At 38.6% G+C, this 19,310-nt stretch overlaps 1 pseudogene; it reads left to right on the forward strand.

The window, feature by feature from the left end:
• LOC112309112 (proline-serine-threonine phosphatase-interacting protein 2-like) overlaps positions 1–19,310 on the forward strand; it is a 75,289-nt pseudogene that overhangs the window by 727 nt on the left and 55,252 nt on the right.

The raw sequence follows: 19,310 nt of genomic DNA on the forward strand, positions 1-19,310 counted from the left end.
TCCATAGTTAATTGCTCACATTTATTAATTTGTGTACAGCTCATCTGTCTTATTCATGGATGCTATTATCTTTTTATATATTAGACAAATTTCCATTTGACATACCACCCTGTAATGGAGGAGTCAGAATGCAAATTAGTGGACATTCTCACAGCTACCACAAACATGTAGCATAAGCTTCAGTGAATGCAAATGCCAGTGTGAGAGTTTGATGTGGAAATGAGAGAGGAGGAAAGTATGGATTAAAAAAGTTTGGGAAGGGCACAATGGCAGTGATTTGTCTCAGCTCCATGATGTCTGGAGCCTCAGCTAGGATGCCTAGAATGGTCAGGGGCTAGTATATTGAGGGCGACTTCTTTACTGATGTGTCTGAACATGGTGCTTTTTCATATGGTCTTTGTTTCATCCTTCAGCTACACTCCAGGAGGCATCTGTTTCTAGTTACTTAACCTTCTTAGATGCCACTTAGGGTCCAAAGAGCATGAAGCAAAAGCTGTCAGACCTTCTCAAAGCCTACGCTAAGAAATCTTAAATCATCATTTGCTCTATATTCTATAGGTCAAAGTAGTTCTCCTTTGAATAAATTTAATTTGTAAATGATTTGGATTTTGAAAATGGAACTTAAAAGAATCTTAAAGCCATGTGTTGACACCCTCCCACCCCAAAATCATTTTATTAGTTTTTTTCCAGAAAGTTCTTGCTTATTTTTCATTGTTAATGTTAGAATCTAAAATATAGTTTGGAAATTCCTATAGATGTAAGTGTAGAACTTTTTGGAAACCAAAATATCATTTTAAAATTATCGTAAAAAGTTCTTTTAAAAAAGTCCAGTCTTGTGGTTAAGACTGGAATTTCTGGAACTAGGATGTTAAGTTCAAATCCAGCTTGACCTCTTACTGGCCATGCTCACTGGAACAAATTACTTAGCTTCTCAGTGCCTCAAGTTCTTTAAATGTAAGATGGAGATATTAGTAGTCCTTCCCTTACAGAGTTGTGAAGGCTAAATGAATTCATACATGTAAAATCTTACAATATCTTGCCTACATTAAATACTCAATTTTAGGTATTATTATTATTATATAAACTACTAATCTAATAGAATGTAGCAAAGGAGAAAAAAGAAAATGGTAGGAATATGACAAGTGTGATAGTACATATAAAGAATCAGTAAATGTGTATTGCTTAATCTTTACTGTTAAAAGACATAATCATAGACTACAAGTGCTGGGGAGCATATGGAGAAAGGGGAAGACTTTTGTACTGTTGATGGGAATACAGATTGGTGCAGCCACTGTGGAAAGCAGTATGGAGATGCCTCAAAAAATTAAAAAAGCACCTGCTTTTTGACCCAGTGATCCTACTTCTGGGAATATATCCAATGGAACCCAAAATACTGATTCAAAAGACCATAAGCACCCCTATGTTCATTGCAGCATTATTTACAATAGCCAAGATATGGAGCAGTCCAAATGTCCATCAGTAGATGAATGGGAAAACAACTATGGGATATTTACACAATGGAATACTACTCAGTTGTAAAAAAGAAGAAAATTTTACCTTTTGCAACAGCATGGATGGATCTGGAGAACATTATGATAAGTGAAATAAGCCAGTCAGAGAAATACAAACACCATATGATTTCACTCATATGTGGAATCTTATGAACAAACTGAACTAACAAGCAAAATAGAGACAGACTCCTAGATAAAGGAATGACAGCTGGTGGGGGAGGTTTGGGAATGGAGGAATCGAGCAAAAGAGAAAAAGAACTCATGGACATGGACGACAGTGTGCTGATCACAGGGGGAGCGTCTAAGGGGGTTATGGAAAAATACAATAAAATTTTAAAAAATGAAAATTAATATCTATTTAGAACTGAATGACAATGAAAATTCTATTCATCAAGTTGTCTAAAAAAGTACATAGAGGTTCATTTATAGCTTAATTTGAAAATAATTCAAATTATTTAAGCATCGTCTTAGAAAGCTAAAGGAAATGAAAGGAAATAGAAAAGGTAAAAAGAGAAATGAACACAATAAGAAGAGGAAGATCAACAAAAGTAAAAGCTGTTATTTAAATTAAGATTTAGGCTATATTTATAAAATTTGGTGTATATGAAACATTGCCTCCTGATTACTTTGTCATACAGACAAGGAAGGGAGAGATGCACAACCAAACAAGAGGATTTCAGAATTTTTAATGAACTTTTGGCCTCTGTTAGCATGTTATCTAATAATACAAATGTCTTCCTTTCTTTACTTTTTATCGTTAATTTACATTCTGAGAAATTAGAAAATATTTTCCCTTTTGGATTCTACATGGTTTATGAAGCGAATAAATTTTCTAATGAATTTTCTCAAGTGTGCTAGTCCCACTACAAATTCAAAGCAAAATATTTAAGACAAAATTAAATATACATTTAAATATAGACATTTAAGACAAAAATAGTTATATATTCCTCATAGAAAAGTGAAGTAGAATGTGTATGTGGCAAAAATCAAACTTTTAACCTAGTGTGAATTTAAGCATATTTGGAATGTTTCAGACATACATGCAAGAATTGGTGGAATGCACCTAGTAAATCAAGAAGTGCTTTTTCTAAAATTTCAGGGTTTAGGTTTTGTTTAGTTATGCCTTAGTATTTTGCACCTACACCTGTTCTTTGTAAGGGGTCAAGCCCTTTACGTTATCTAGAATGATGCCATCTATTTTATTGTTACGTTACTAATGGGAATTGTCTGTGTTATAAATTCATTTAGTCTGGTTGATATGCTAATAAGTTCTAGGAGAAAAAATGTATTTTATTGAAATAGTTACATTTATATAATTGGAATTGCTGTCATTTTCTCCTCTATGAATCCTTAATTCCCTTGTTCAAATTGTTTAAAATAGTTCGCCGTTGAATGCTGTAACCAAATAAATTTTGCTGTCAGAGAATTACCTGGAGCCCTTATTTAATTTGATTATTTGGACTTTAAAGCAGATGGGTTCATTATTTTCTGTCTTCAACATGCCTCACAGTTGAGGAAAATTAGTATTTATAATAAAAATGTTTTATTCTTTCTCAACTCTGCTTCTTTTGTTAGAATTAGAACTGCTTTCATGATGTGTGTATTTCAAGTCTCATGAACTTGTTAGGCTTCCATTTTATTTTCAAGAACAAGATATGTACCGTTCAGATTACATTAGTGTAAAATTGGCTTTGCTAGTCATTGTCAACGGAAATGAAAAGAGTTAGAAGTTAAGTTTAGTAGATGTTTATCAAACATCTAATATATGCTCATTGTTGTGAGGGAAAAAAACCATAAGAAATGTCTTTGCTTATTTCATTCAAAACTGACATGAGAAATTCATTGTTTAAATTAATGGTACAAAATTTAAGTGCTCTTTTCAATATTTCAACTTTTGTCTACCAGGAGAATGATCAACGTTAAAAGATTGGACTTTGGTTCATTCACCCAACAAATGGTCCATAATCCAAATCTGACTTACACACCTGGTATATCTTGTTTTTATGTTGTTTTTAAGCTTTTTTTTTTGAGCTAATAGTTAAAAGTCAGCAAATTTCATATAAAATAACGGGATTCTCAGCATAATCTGGCAACACTGGATCTGAACTTCTGCATAGTTCTGGGTGGTAGGTGCCCCCTTACAAAAAGTGGGTTCTCTATTTGCCACACACACAAGCTCTCACAATTGGCTTTCCGATTCTCAGCCAAATGCCAGTTGCCATTTATCACTGTGTTTGCATTGCTAGTTTTCTCATAGTTTAAAACTATTTGTCTACGCCATGTCTTAAAAGTAGGAAAATAAAAATAGACCCAAAGGTCTATCTATGTATATCAAGAAAAATGGAAGAAAGCACATTCCACTCTAAATGTGAAAAATACTCAGCAATCAAAATATGTGTCTTACATCAATATCTTCACTAATTTATGTTATGTTTCTGGTGACAAAGTTTATGACTTTGGCTTTAAAGCAAAACTAAATAGTCACAGACACTAAAGAATTAACAAAAAGGAACAAGGACTAGGTTACCAAAATTCTCTTTGATTCAGTCTAATCCTTTAGGGTCATCCACATTTTTGGAATATAAATCATGAATTTAATGGGATCACTGAGCAATTTAATTCTTCACAACTTAATTTGTGAAGAATTACATGTAAAGTGGGCCCTTCTATTATTCCTTTATGTTTAAAATGTTTATATATTTTCTTTTTTCAAATTTAATAAAATAAATTTTGCCTATATAACATTCAGCTATAAATCAGTAGTTACTAGTCAATATACCTCCCTTTCTTCTCTTTACTAACAGAAGGCTTATTTTTTTGAAGCATCAATGAAACCATGAAAAATACTCATCTTCCCTTGCCACTGGGAGTAGCTAAATGACTTGGACAGTGAGATGTATGTGCAATTCTACTGGACAGGGTTCCTGAGAAAGCCATCTTTTATTGGTAATTATTATGCACAGCCTCAGTTGGCATACTCCTTTTTTTTTTTAATCATCACCAGAGGATACATTCATTGATTTTTGAGAGAGAAAAGGGGAGAAAGAGTGAAACATCTACGTGAGAGCAAAACATCGATTGGTTACCCCCCATATGCACCCTGACCAGAGATGGAACCTGCAACCTAAGTATGTGTCCTGATTGGGAATTGAACCTCAACCTGTTGGTGTATGGGACGGTGTTCCAAACAACTGAGCTACCCAGTCAATACCTTTTTTTTTTTTGTATTTTACCCTAAACCTTCTCCCTGCCTAAAGTATTTATGCAGTTTCTGAAGATGGAGGAGCCATTTCATGGCCATAAGGACAAAAGCGAAGTGCTCAAGTTGAGTAGAAGAAAGTTAGATGTAACCAGAGTCCTCTATGCAGTCAGAGAGTTACCACGCTGGACTTAGGCTGTCTACTTTCATACTTCTAGTTATTGAAAAAATATTTCTCTATTTAGGTACACTTCTATAATCAGGTTCTGATGTGTGCATTGAAATGCAATCCATAACTGATAAAGCACCTAAAACCTGGAAGTGGGTTGCCACAATGACAGATCCTAACTAGTAGTAGGAGTAAAATTTTGTAAAACAAAATCCCTAGAGGAAAATAAAAAAACCTAAGTCTAAGTCTGACCTGTCTGCAAACTAGTGTGGGAAGCTTATTCCTGTTAACCTGGAAATATTTCAGTCTTGGAATGAAAAATTTTCCATCCTGGGCAAACCAGAGAGTTGGGTACTTTACCGTAAGCAAAGGTAGAAGGATGTACATTTTTAGAAAGGAAGACACTCTTTACCTCACCCTGCAATCTGTATTGACTGAGAACTTTGCAAGAAAAGAAATGTCAACTGCCTCTTTAACTGTCACCAAAGCCAATGCAGGCAAAGTTGTACTCTCTGCAAGAGATCACACGAAGATCCAAGGTGTCTGCTAAATTTAGGTCTCTCCTAAGATATCTTCAGATAATGCCCACACAATATCTTTTTCTGGGATTTTTCTCCAAGGGATTGAAGCACAGCAATACATACTTTTTGACGGAATTCTATTGTGAAAGATACACAAACTTAGCAAGCAGCAGTCTGTGATTATTTAACCTGTAAGGTTATCAGTAAACCCTCGGAACATACACAGAGTTCAGCAGGGCTATGAAAACCGCTCAGCTCCAGGTAAGACATTCTCCATAGTGTCTACCCACTTACTGCCCTAGAGGGTAACAAACAGCGAGAATCGCTGCAGGAGCAGAAGTAAGATCTGTAGAGGGCCATGGGTACGGAGAAGATCTAGAGCTGCACTGTCTGAGGCGACTATAGTTATTAACTCCATGTGGTTACTGAGCACTAGCAATGAGATGCCACAGTGAGATGAGCTACAAATGTCAAATACACACCAGAGTCCAAAGACTTCAAATGTAAAAAAAGAATATAAAATATTTAACCAATACTTTTCCCACAGTGAGTATAAGTTGAAATAAGAGTTTGGGCACATGGAGTTAAAGAAAATGTTTTATTGAAATGAATTTCACCCACGTGTTCTGAGTGATATTAGAAAAATGGTGGCATAGGCAGACCCATCCTACATTTATGAGAAGCCCATATTCCAACTAAGAAATTACAGCATCCCAGACAAACGCAGAACTGGAAACAGCTGCACTGAAATGGATAATAAGAGCAATTCTAATTTATTTGCGTCTTCCCCTCTCCTGAAGTGGCACAGCTCAGAGCTATGAGAGATCCACTCAGCCTCAGCCTGTGACTTCTACAGTTGGGTGTGTGAGGGGAAGGGGTGGGGTACGGGAACAGTGGACCATGGACCTGCTCTTCCTGCCTTTCACTGTGGGCCCTAAGGGGCTGGTGTGTCTTGCCTCTGCTGAGTGCTGAAGAAATCCGCACTGTCTGGGTGCCTTGAACAAGTAGGAACAAAGGAGAAGGGGAGGGAAACTCCCTGAAGCCAACACAAGTTTGCACGATTGGGAAAGACACAGAACTGAGCCTTCTCCCCCAGTGAGGGAGGAGTAGGGGATGTCTCTCAGTGCACTCCCTGAAGGGCTGTCTCTGTCCTGCCCCACTTGGAGAGCTGTATGAACTGGCGTGCGACTCTTGGTGCAGCTAAGAACAAAGTAACCGGGGCAAGTGGCTTCCTGCACCTGGCCTGGCTCTGTGAGAGTAAGGGAAGGACCAGAAAATGAAGTTTTTTCCCAGGAGAGAAGGAAAGGAGTGGACACCAGAGGCAACACAAGATTATGAACTCCTGAAAATAAAAAAAAGAGATTATCGATTCCAGGGCAGCTAGGTACAGAGAGCCAGAATTTAGCCATGCTGACAGGTGAAGGTCTTTCCCCCAGTCCATTAAGTCTGAGAGAGATTTCTTCAAAGGTGCAAATACCAAAGTAATCCTACAGGAACAGGAAGAATAAGGAAAAGATGACACTGTTAAAGGAATAAAATAAATCTCTGGTAACTGACCCTAAACAAATTGCCGGACAAAGAATTCAAAATAATGATCTTGAAGAAGCTTAGTCCCTTCGAGCTGCTATAATAAAATACCCTAGAATGGGTAGCTTACACCAGGTGTATTGATTTGACCTTCATGCATAGTTTATTTTTTATTTTTTTTAATGCAAAACTACAGTTGGAATTAGATTATGAGGTAAGAAAATTAGATCTCTGGCTTTTGAAACAGTTATTTCCCTTTTCTGTAAAACTGGTTACCAAGATGTCATGATGCTAAGCACAAGAAATACGCACTTGGGAAAGAATTGGAGAGATTAGATTAAAAGGGAAGGATGTGTACGTAATTAAGTAGAAAGATATCTTGAAGGCTAATAAAAAAGAAAGATATTGCAGGTTATATTTATCTACTTTTTGTCAGGGGTTTATGAATCTGAATGATTTTGTACTATCAAGATATCTTGTAAAAGTTTCTGGAAAGTATTATACTCAGAATCATGCTTTATTGCTAATCACCTTTGTCTTATACTTTTGAAGTTATATCTGATTTGAGGGAAACATTATCCACCTGATTCTTGTTCATTTCTACTTTACTTAACAACTTACTTTTTTATTTGCAACATAATCTCTGAAATAGAGGGTTCAAGACCAGCTAAATTTAGTTTTCCTTGCTTCTCATAATACAAAACATTGGAAATCAGAGTCCAAAAGCCCTAAATAAAAAGTTGTAATTGCTATTTATCGGTATCTCTTTAAGTTAGCTAATATATAAAGTTGATACCCATAGTCAACAACTTAAACTGGAGTCATTCTTCTAATAAATTCTTCGTGGAAGATTGTAAGATAATTTTCTTGGCAAAATCAAGAAATTTAATTTTGGAACTTCCGGTCAAGACGGTGGCATAGGCAGACATGGCTCACCTTCTTACACAACCACATCAGAAATACAACCAAACTATAGAACAACCATCACTCAGAACCATCAGAAACTGAGTTGAATGGAAGTCTCACAACTGCGGAATTAAAGAAACCACATCCATTCAGACTGGTAGGGCAGGCGAAGATGTGGAATGGCTTGTCCTACATCCACGTGTGGTGGATAAAAATTCAGGAGGGACATCTTGGGATTGAGGCATCCCAGGCCAACACCAGGTCCCCCAGCCCAGGGCTCTAGTGCCAGGAAGATGAATCCCCGTAACTTCTGGCTGTAAAAAACAGCTGAGATTGAGTCGGTGGAGGAAACTGGTGGAGCCTCAAGCAGTTCCTCTTAAGGAATCCACACACTGACTTACTCAGATTTACTTCCTCTGAGCTCCAGGACTAGGGTAGCAGCTTGAAAGGTACCAGTGGCATTCTGGGAGGAACTGAAGTATCTGGGATCAAGGTGAGAGCTGGGGGGAGGCTTTCTCCCTAATAGAAAGGCAGGTAGAGGCCTTGTCCCTTTTCTGAACCCTCCTCCCACAGAGCCACAGAGCTGGCAGGTGCCCTATCAGAGTCCATCAACCGGGCTAACACTGTTTGCCCCACCCTGGAGATCTCCTGACACTCTTCCAACCCAATTTATGGGCCCACCCAAGCTGTTCACAGTGGATTTTCCATGTGAATGCTTGGTTTTGGCTTTTGCTTCACAACTTCCTAAATCCTCTCAAATAAGCAACAGCCAGCCTCCCTGAGCCCCCAGTCTTTGTACCTCTTGCTAAGTGGCCCCAGGCCCAGCACTAGCAGCAGCCAGCCTAGGTTCACAGCTTGGCTTCACCTGGGAATCTCCAAGCCCAGCACAAGTAGCAGCCATCTCAGACTGCTTTATAGGTCAGGCAGGGTGGCCCTGGGCAGAACACAGGTGGAGGCTGACCTTGGTCTGCACCCCTGTCAGCTGATTTCTCAAAAGAAACTTTGCAGGCTAGAAGGGACTGGCAAGAAATATTCAAAGTCATGAAAAGCAGGGACCTACAAGCAGGATTACTCTACCCAGCAAAGCTATCATTTTGAATCAAAGGGCAGATAAAGAGCTTCCCAGACAAAAACAAAGCAAAACAAAACAAAAGAACTAAAGGACTTCATTATCACCAAACCATTATTATATGAAATGTTAAAGGAACTTATTTAAGAAAAAGAAGATCCAAATATGAACAATAAAATGGCAATAAATATGTATGTACCAACAATTGAATCTAAAAAACAAACTAAGCAGACAAGAAGAACAGAGAGCATTTTTATGGTTCCAGATAGGAGGGGTTTGTGGGGGAATGGGTGAAGAGGTGAGGGGATTAAGAAGTACAAATAAGTAGTTACAGAATTGCCATGGGGATGTAAAGTATAGGAAATGGAGCAGCCAAAGGACTTATCTGCATGTCCCAGGGACATGAACAACGGTGTGTGTGGGGGCGGTGCCTGAGGGAGTGGGGGTGCTGGGTGGAGGGGAGCAAAGGGTGAAAAATTGGGACAACTGTAATAGCATAATCAATAAAATAGAATTAATATAAAATAAAATAAAAGCCCCAACTGTGGGGGCCCTACAAAAAAAAAGAGTATTAATTTTGGGAGTGGAGGGATCAAGTGAAAAGGAAAAAAAGGACTCACGGACACAGACAATAGTGTGGTGTTTGCCAGGGTGAGGGGAGTTAAGGGGAATAAATGGTAATAGAAAAATATACAATAAAAAATAAATTAAAAAAAGAAATTTAATTTTTATAATATGGAAGCATTTTAGAGTTGCTTTAATTCAGCAAGTGGTTTACTGAGTACCAACAAGGGCCTGGACTCTTTTGGGAATAAGAAAGTTATATTAGTCATGTTCCCAACTGTCAAATAATATCGAAGGTTAGACAAAGTAAAAGATCGGACCATCAGAAAGGTAGATTGGCCTGGCAGTGAGAGCTGTATAGCTCTTTTGGGTTAACCAGTGGGGAGAAATCAACAGGGCCAGACAGAGGCCTTGATGTGTGTGTGATTTTATTAGGCTTTAAGACACAGTAATATTAATATATGCATAAAAATGGCTGGAGTGGGGGGCTTCCAAGTGTAGGGAGCTTTTAATAGAGAGTTAGAACATTGGTGTGATGCAGCAATATCATAGATATTTGGGCAAGACGTTCATGTGCAAGGCAGGTCTGTGGAAGATTTGCGTTAGGGAAATATGATTTTATTCTCTTCCTTCCTCTGTCTCTCAGGCATAACCTTTTTCCAGGATGAGTGACTACTTTGTACCATTGCCCTTGCTGAATCGTATAACTTTTCTCTTTTTTGCTCTTGTCACCTTGAGTTCCTTTATAGACAGCTAAATAAGTAATCTTTTAAAAATATCTTGGCTTGGTAGATACTTTAAAAATAATTTAACCTTTGGAAGTGCTGCTTGACTGTTATAAAAACTAATTAAATTTCCTGGAAGAAAAAGCTTTGCAGAAGATTGAAAATGCATATAGTTTTCCAATATCATTTAACATTTCTGTTTTCAAAATATATGAAATAAAAATGGACCCTTAAGGTACAATTTTGAAAGAATGCAGAGACATTCAGATAACACACATGATGTTAAGGTTCTCCAGGCTCTGAGTAATGCAATATACATACTTACATGCAAAATTGACTCTTATAAATAAAATTTATCTTCTTACTTATACAGAGCAAAGTTGAAATGGCCAATTTCCTGTTATACAAAGTGGTAACAGTCAGAGGGGGGTAGGTCAAGGTAGGGAATAGTTTGCATTATTTACATGACTCCCAGTTGTTTAGCTACAAGTAATTTTAAAAATCCCTTTGCTGTACAAACAGTGTCAGGTGGTGCCTCATGGTTTCAATCTCACTGCAGTTCTGGGAGCCCATAAATCATGACAGCAGGAAAATTTAGAAGACTCTGGCCAAGAATATAAAAGGAGCCATAGTTTTCTTTTTTTTTTTTTTTAAATGATGAATCACAGTACATGTATTTTTAAACTCAATTGTTTTAGGAATTCAAGTGTAGCTAGGATAGACTTCAAGCCACAAACTATGTACAAAAACAAATACATAGGCTTATTTTTTAAAAGATTTTATTTATTTATTTTAGACAGAAGGGAAGGGAGGGAGAAAGAGGAAGAAAAATATCAATGTGTGGTTGCCTCTCGTGCACCCCCTACTGGGGATCTGACCTGGCCCACAACCCAGGCATGTGCCCTGACTGAAAATCGACCTGGTGACCCTTTGGTTTGCAGGCTGGGGCTCAATCCACTGAGCCACACCAGCCAAGGCTTATTATTTCATAAGTTTTTATTTTGAACCCTTCTTCTGCTTGCTGGTGAAGACTAACTCTTAGTTGATTCAATCATTTCAGGTGTACCTGCCCTCCTTACACATTTTTCCCATATTGTATCTAAGTCCCAGAGAGTTTATAGGGACTTGAGGAGGATTTCATCTCATCCTTGGTTGTTGTCATTTAACCACTATAACATTAATTGAGATGTACATTATTTTTCCTACTTCCAGTAATTGGTCCATATGTGTTACTACTGTATACCACTGTCTGAATCACTTGGCCTCTGTACCCCATTTGGTATATCTAAACCCCTTGGCTCTGCTCTGGGACCCCAATGATACAGGGGGAATCCCTCCATCTCGACAAGCCTCACAGGCATCCTATCTGCTCTTCTCCTACTGTGTCGCTGAAGGGTAACACAGCTGTTAAGTTCCTCTGCTTTATGTGAAGACAGAGAACACAGATCTTCCCTCTTCTCAGTGTCCTGGGTTTCTCTGCCTCTCAGTCTTCAGCCTCCAAGGGCTCTTTCTAGAGAAACACGAGCAAGTAGACTTTTTGCCTTCACTGTCTTTTTTCTTCCCCTTGCTTGCTCACACCTCCACTGTCAAAGGGAGTCTTTATCTAGCTTGGAGGTGATGTGAATGACTTTGTTTTTTCTTTTCAGTCTATTATTTATCACCTACATTTTGATGTTTTTAAAAGCTCAGATCTTGGAATATCAGAAATTCAAACCCTTGAAAATGAAATGTCTTGGGTTTTGAAACTCAAAAGCCATGTCTCTGCCTTTCTGCCTATTCGTCACTGTCCCTGAGACTCTGCATTATTTTACTTGTTTGTCTCAGTTAGGAAGAATCACAGGGAAATAGGGTTAATATATCAAAATACATAAAATCACACTTGTGTTATTAGGAACATTTATGACAATGTAGAAAAATATTGATTTTTGTCGTTGAACATCTCGTTTTCAAGAACTGGGAAGAGTCTTACTCAGAACTACCACATCAGCCTGCTGCAGTCTCATGAGTGACGATAGAAGACGTGAGACTCCCGAGTCAGAGACAAAGGTTAATTTATTTCTCACAGATAGAGTATTGGCCAGGATAACAACCCACATATTTGTGTCATTTCTAGAGCCCCAGTTCCCACCAGTGATGCCGAGATTGACAGATGACACCTGTAAAAAGAGTGGACTATGTTATAGGAAAGGAATCTTCAGTTTAAGAAATATGAATAACCCCAAAACTTAGTACTTAAAATAACATGTTTGTGGGTCAGCAATCTGGGCACAGATTAGCTCAGGGACAAGATTGCAATAAAGGTGTCAGCTGAATTTGCAGTCTTTTCTGAAGGCTAACTGGGGAAGGGTCTGTTTCCAAGTCACACAAACGGTGGTTGGTAACAATTAGTTTCACACGGGTTTGGGCGGAGGCTCTCCCCACATGGCTGCTTGGCTCATCAGAGAGCAAAAGAGCACCAGCAAGAGTGGCAGAAAGGCAGAGTCTCAATCTTTGATAGCTTAATCTTGGAAGTGACGTATCATCATTTTCACTGTATTCTATTTATTAGAAGCAAGTCTCTAAATCCCAGCTCACATACCTGGGGAAAGGATTACACAGAGAGTGGAGCCCAGGAGGCAGGAGATCGCTGGGAACCATTTTAGGAGCAGCCTACCACAGGTACATTTATGGATTTACTTATACAGATATAACAGTACAGAAAAGTCTGCAAAGCACCCAAATGTACTGAAAGAACCTGCGACACCAGACTAGGGACATGGGTTCTCACTTAAGCTCTGCCATTAGTTAAGCAGTCTACCAGAATTCCATGGGTCTCACTGACTTTGTTGATAGAGCATGTTGACAAAGATGTTTTGAAAGATCTCTTCTTACTCTAAAAAAGATGGCCAAAATCAGTATTCCAAATGTTTCTAGGAAATAAAGTAGTGGAATAATAAAATGAAAAAGTAATAATACCTTTGCCACCCATTTTTATGACATACGAGTTTTTAAATTTGATTTACTTTAAAATTTTTCAATATCTAGCCTTTATAATTGAATGCTATTGTTTAGATTGCTCTGTGAGATCTTTGGGGAAACACTAAAAAAGCTAGAAGCATCCCCCTTGGCAAGGCTTTTGCTATGACATCTGAGGGTGCTTCCGTGAAGCCCTAACCCTTCCTGACTGGTCTCCTGGCATTATCTGCTCAATAGCGTTTTTATTAGGAGGCTTTATTGAACGTTCTCTGTGTGTAGAGCTTGGAGGCCTGTTTATGGCTGTGTCATTTTTTTAAGGGGAAAAAGTTTCCCTCATTGGAGAAGAGAGAAAAGAGTATCAAGGGAAAGAAGTTAAGCTGAAAGTATTGAAAATCTCAATAGTTTCTTTTCTCTTTCAGAAAATAACCAAAAGCAAAACTATTGGTAAGCTATTCCATTTTCACATAGACAGGGGCTTTTGACAGTTAAGATTGTCTTTCTATGATAGCTGATACAGTATTCAATGAAGAAAATACAACAAGTTCAGGCCATTAGGTATTTTTTTTAAATGAGTAAGTTAGTAAATAATTATTACAAAACACTTCAAAATTCATTAAAATATAGAGTAACTATCATTTATTGTTACATATACCCCAAATAATCATCAATGGCATTTTCATATGTTTGCAATTGTTCATAATATTTTTAGACTTGAAGGTTATAAAAATTAATGGAACATGGTCCCTGTTTTCAAGACGTTTGTAGTCTAGGGGGGGAAAAATATATATATATATGATTAAAAATAAGTATGGTAAATTTATCAAAGAAAGTGTGTATCTAATGTTCTAGAAGCATGAAGGAGGGATACCTAGTTCAGTCTGGTTGGGGTGGAGTTAGTTGTCAGAGAATATTTCTTAGAGGTGATACAGGAATGAACTTATTTATTATTATTAAAAAATGTTTTTTTATCCTCACCTGAGGACATTTTTTCATTGCTTTTAGAAAGAGAAGAAGGGAGAGAGGAAAGGAGAGAGAGACATCGATGTGAGAGAGAAGCATTGATTTATTGCCTCCCATACATACCACAACTGGAGATCCAGCACACAACCCAGTTATGTGCTCTGACTGGGAATCGAACCTACAACCTTTTGGTTATGGGATGACATTCCAACCAACTGAGCTACACTGGGCAGGGCCGGCCTTATTGACTTATTTAAAATTCATTGTAAAATTTATTTTTCAATTATAATTGATGTTCACTATTATTTTATATTAGTTTCAGGTGTATAGCATAGTGGTTAAACAATAATGTAAGTTATGAAGTGATCCACTCTATAATTCAAGTACTCAGTTGGCACCCTACATAATTATTAAAATATTATTGACTACATTTCCAATGTTGTGCTTTACATTCCCAGAACTGTTTTGTATCAATTTGTACTTCTTAATCCCTTCACCTTTTACACCTATCTTCCCAAGTTCCCTCTTATCTGGCAATCGGTTCATTCTCTGCATCTATGAGTCTGTTTCTCTTTTGTTTGCTGGTTTATTTTGTTCTTTAGATTCCACATATAAGTGAAATCATATGGTATTTGTCTTTCTCTGTCTGACTTATTTCACTTAGTGTAATAGTCGCTAGTTCCATCCATGCTTTTGCAAATGGTAAGATTTTATTCTTTTTTATGGCCAAGTAATATTCTATTGTATGTATGCACCACCTATTTTATTCACTGGTCATACTGATGGGCACATGGGTTGCTTCTATATCTTGGCTATTGTAAATAATGCTGCAATGAACATAGGTATATATATGTGCTTTCAAATTAGTGTATTGGGCTTTTCTTTGTTATCTTAAAATGTTTTAAACCATATTTTATTGATTATGCTATTATTCATTATGATATTGATTATGCTAATATCAGTCATCCTGATATTTCCCTTTTTGTCCCTCTCCACCCAGCACCCCCCACTCACACAGGCAATCCTCCCACCATTGTTCATGTCCATGGGTCGTGCATATAAGTTCTTTGGCTACTCCATTTCCTATATTGTAGTTTGCATCCCCATGGCTATTCTGTAATTGCCTATTTGTACTTCTTAATCCCCTCACCTCTTCACCCATCCCTCTACACACCCCTCCCATCTGGCAACCATCAAAATGCTCTCTGTATCCATGATTCTGTCCCTGTTCTTGTTTGCTTAGTTAGTTTTTTAGATTCAATTGTTGGTAGATATGTATTTATTGCCATTGTATTGTTCATAGTTTGGATCTTCTTTTTCTTAAATAAGTTCCATTAACATTTCTTATAAAAATGGTTTGGTGATGATGAACTCCTTTAGTTTTTTCTTGTCTGGGAAGCTCTTTATCTGCTCTTCAATTCTAAATGATATCTTTGCTGGATAGAGCAACCTTGGTTGTAGGTCCCTGCTTTTCATGACTTTGAGTATGTCTTGCCAGTCCCTTTTGCCTGAAAAATTTCTTTTGAGAAATAAGCTAACAATTTGATGGGGACTCCCCTGTAGGTAACTAACTGACTTTCTCTTGCTGCTTTTAAGATTCTCTCTTTTCTTTAATCTCTAGCATTTTAATTATGATGTGTCTTGAAGTGGGCCTCTTTGTATCCAACTTGTTTGGAACTCTCTGTGCTTCCTGGACTTGCATGTCTATTTCCTTCACCAATTAGGGAAGTTTTCTTTCATTATTTTTTCAAATAGATTTCCAATTTCTTGCTCTTTCTTTTCTGTTTGTGTCACCCCTATGATGCAAATGTTGGAATACTTGAAATTGTCCCAGAGGCTGCTTATACTACCTGCATTTTTTTGGATGCTTTTTTCTTTTTGTTCTGTTTGGTCATGTTTTTCTCCCTTATGTTCCAAATCATTGATTTGATTCTTGGCTTAGTCCACTGTACTGTTGTTTCTCTGGAAATTGTTCTTTATTTCAATTAGTGTATCCTTCGTTTCTGACTGGGTCTTTTTTGTGCTGTTGAGGTCGTTACTAAGTTCCTTCAGCATTTTTATAAACCATATTTTGAACTCTTCATCTGATAGATTGCTTATCTCCACTTCATTTAGCTCTTTTTCTGGAGTTTTGATCTGTTCTTTCATTTGGGCCATGTTTTTTTGTCTCCTAATTTTGGTAGCCTTCCCGTGTTTGTTTCTATGTATTAGGTAAAGCTGCTTTGACTCTGTGTCTTGGTAGTGTGGCCTAATTAGTAGGTATCCTGTAGGGTCCAGTGACACAGCCTTCCTCATCACCCAAGTTGAGTACTCGAGGTGCACCCTTCATGTGGGCTAAGTATACTCTCCTTTTGTTGTTGAGCCTTGGTTGCTGTTGGCAGATCAATGGGAGGGATTTACCTAGGCCAGTCAGCTGCAAGGACTGCCTGTGACCACTGACTACCGACCTCTGCTCTCTGTGGAGGATCAGCTGTGCAGGGACAGGGGGGTGGTCCTCTGACATGGTCTGTAGCTGTCCATTGGGTGTGCTAGCCCTATGCTTTCCTGGATGGTGCCAGCCAAGGTCTGCTCCCACCTGAGTTTTGCCCGGAGCCACACTGCCTGAGTTATAAAGCAATTTGAGATGGCTGTTACTTGTGCTGGACTTGGAAATTTGCCGGCAAAGCCAAGCTGTGAATCTATCCTGGCTGCTGCTAGTGCTGGGCCTGGGGCTCAGTGAGGCCAGCTGTTGTTTGTTTGATAGGATTTAGGAAGTTGTGCATCATGAGCCAAGACCAGCCATTCATATGGAAAAGCAGCTGGGGTGGGCAAGTAATTTGGGTGGAGCAAAGTCTCTGGGGATCTCCATGGCAGGTCAAACAGTGTTAGCCAGGTTGATGGAGTCTTAGGTATGGTACCAGCTTGCTGGCTCTGTGGTTCTGTGGGGCCAGGAGGGTTAGAAAAGGGACAATGGCCTCTGCTTGCCTTGATGCCAGACACTTCAATTTTTACCCAGAATGCCAGTGGTGCCTTTCAAGGTCCTATCCCAGTGCTGGAGCTCAGAGGGAATGAGTCTGAGTAGGTGAGTGGGTGCGTGTGTTCTTTAAGAGCAACTGCTTGGCGTTCTAGAAGTTTCGTCCACTGACTCAATCCCCACTGGACTTTGCAGCTGGAAGTTTTGTGGACTTATCTCCCTGGCACTGAAACCCTGGGCTGGGTTGCATGGTATGGGTCTGGGACTCCTTGCTCCCAATATATCCTTCCTGAATTTTTATCAACCATACTTGGATGTGGGACTGGCCCGTTTTATGCCTACACCCCTCCTACCAAGCTGGATGGATGTGGTTTCTTTAATTTTGAAGTTGTCATCCTCTGGTGTCTCTTCAGATCACATAAATCTTTCACCTTTTAATTTTGAAGTTGTCAGACTTCCACTCAACTCAATTTCTGATGGTTCTGAGTGATGGTTGTTCTATATTTCAGGTGTAATTTTGATGTGGTTGTGCAAAGAGGCAAGCCATGTCTGCCTATGCCAGCATCGTGATTGGAAGTACCTGGGTTTTATTCCAGTACATATCCAGAAGTGGAACTGCTGGGTCACAATGTAGTTCTACTTTTAATTTTGGGGGGAACCTTCCTACTGCTTTCCATAGTGGCAGTTACATTTCCCACCAACAGTGCACACTGGTTCCCTTTTCTCAATATCCTTTCCAACACTTGTTTGTTGATTCATTGATGACAATAGGCATTCTGATAGGTGTGAAGTGATATCTCTTGTGATTTAATTTGCATTTCCCTGATGCTTAGTGGTGGTGAGCATCTTTTCATATGTCTATTGGCTAGTTGCATGTCTCTTTAGAGAAGTGATTATTTTGGTCTGCCCATTTTTTAACTGATTATTTAGTGTTTAGTTGTATGAGCTCTTTATACACTTTGGATATTAACCCTTTATAAGATATGATGGGAAAATCCTTCAGGAGTGAACTTTAAATGATGAAACTTAAATGATTAATTTTGAATTAGTCAGGAGGATGAGGACAGAAGATGGTGGGTCTGAGCTGTTATGGACACACAGATTCTTTTCCTGTTTTCTTTTTTCCTTTTTTTTTTTTTTTTGGCACAGGTACCACCCTCATCTCTGGGACTCTGTCAGGCTGGGGCATGCCATCAAGGCTCTGGTACCCCACCTCCATGACTCCAGGAACCTCTCTTTCATGACTCTGGAAAGTTGCTGTCTGGCCTGTTGAAACTGAGGCAATGTCCTCCCTGCTCCTTGGAAATGGAGAAGGCAGCTCTGATTTTCTTCTGCATCACTTTTCAGGGCAGTTCTTTCCTGTGAGTGTGAAGAACACCCACATTAGCAGCTGAATAGCTCTATGATGTTTTCCTGTAGGATCAAAGAAGCCTGATAGTCTTCCTTCAGTTCATCCTCTCTCTGTCCCCTTCAGTTCAAACTGGCAGTGGTTCCGCTCAGGGCAGTGGCTGATAGCCATACTAGTCTCTTTATCAAGTGCCTGCTTGTCCACACCCTTAGTGTCCTCTTCTGAACACATTTTCTCATTTTTAATGCAATATGGGCAAGCTGAGAATTTTCCAAATTTTTAGGTTCTGGTTCTTTTTTACCTAATAATTTATTTTTCAATTTGTTACCAAACAGCAATTGGGGTCCTGCTGCCCATTGCCACTCTCTAGGCAAAATTCCAGAGGCAAAGTTTTGATGATAAAGGAAAGGAGTCTTTATTCAAATACTACATTTTTGAATGACAGCTTTCCACATACATTAGTCACTTAAGCCTATCAATTAAGGTGAAACTCTAACTCTTTAGTTATAGCTTTACTCACTTAAGTCTATCAAGGCTAAACTCTGCAACACCTGAGTTCTATCATTGCCCCTGTTAGTTTTACATTATCTCATTTCTACAGGGTTAGTTTACAAACCCAAACAACATAACATACAAAAAGCTATACAATTTTGGCAGAATGAAAGGTTTCTGTCTCAGAGCTCATCCCCTGTAGAACAGCCAAAGGAAAATAACCCTGCCATCCTCTGCTAGGCCAGCCCGATCCTAGGCTGCACCCAGAATTCCTTCCCATCCAAAATACTGTCCCCTGGGAAATGCAGGCAGCTGCAATGTGATCATCCCAGCATCCTGGAGGAAGAGCACCAGAGAGCCTGAGGGCCAGTCTCTGTCTTTTTATTTTAAATCTTCTGTCCTGTAATTCCA

This window comes from Desmodus rotundus, chromosome 3 (assembly GCF_022682495.2).
Source record: "Desmodus rotundus isolate HL8 chromosome 3, HLdesRot8A.1, whole genome shotgun sequence".
In the NCBI taxonomy this organism is placed as follows: Eukaryota; Metazoa; Chordata; class Mammalia; order Chiroptera; family Phyllostomidae; genus Desmodus; species Desmodus rotundus.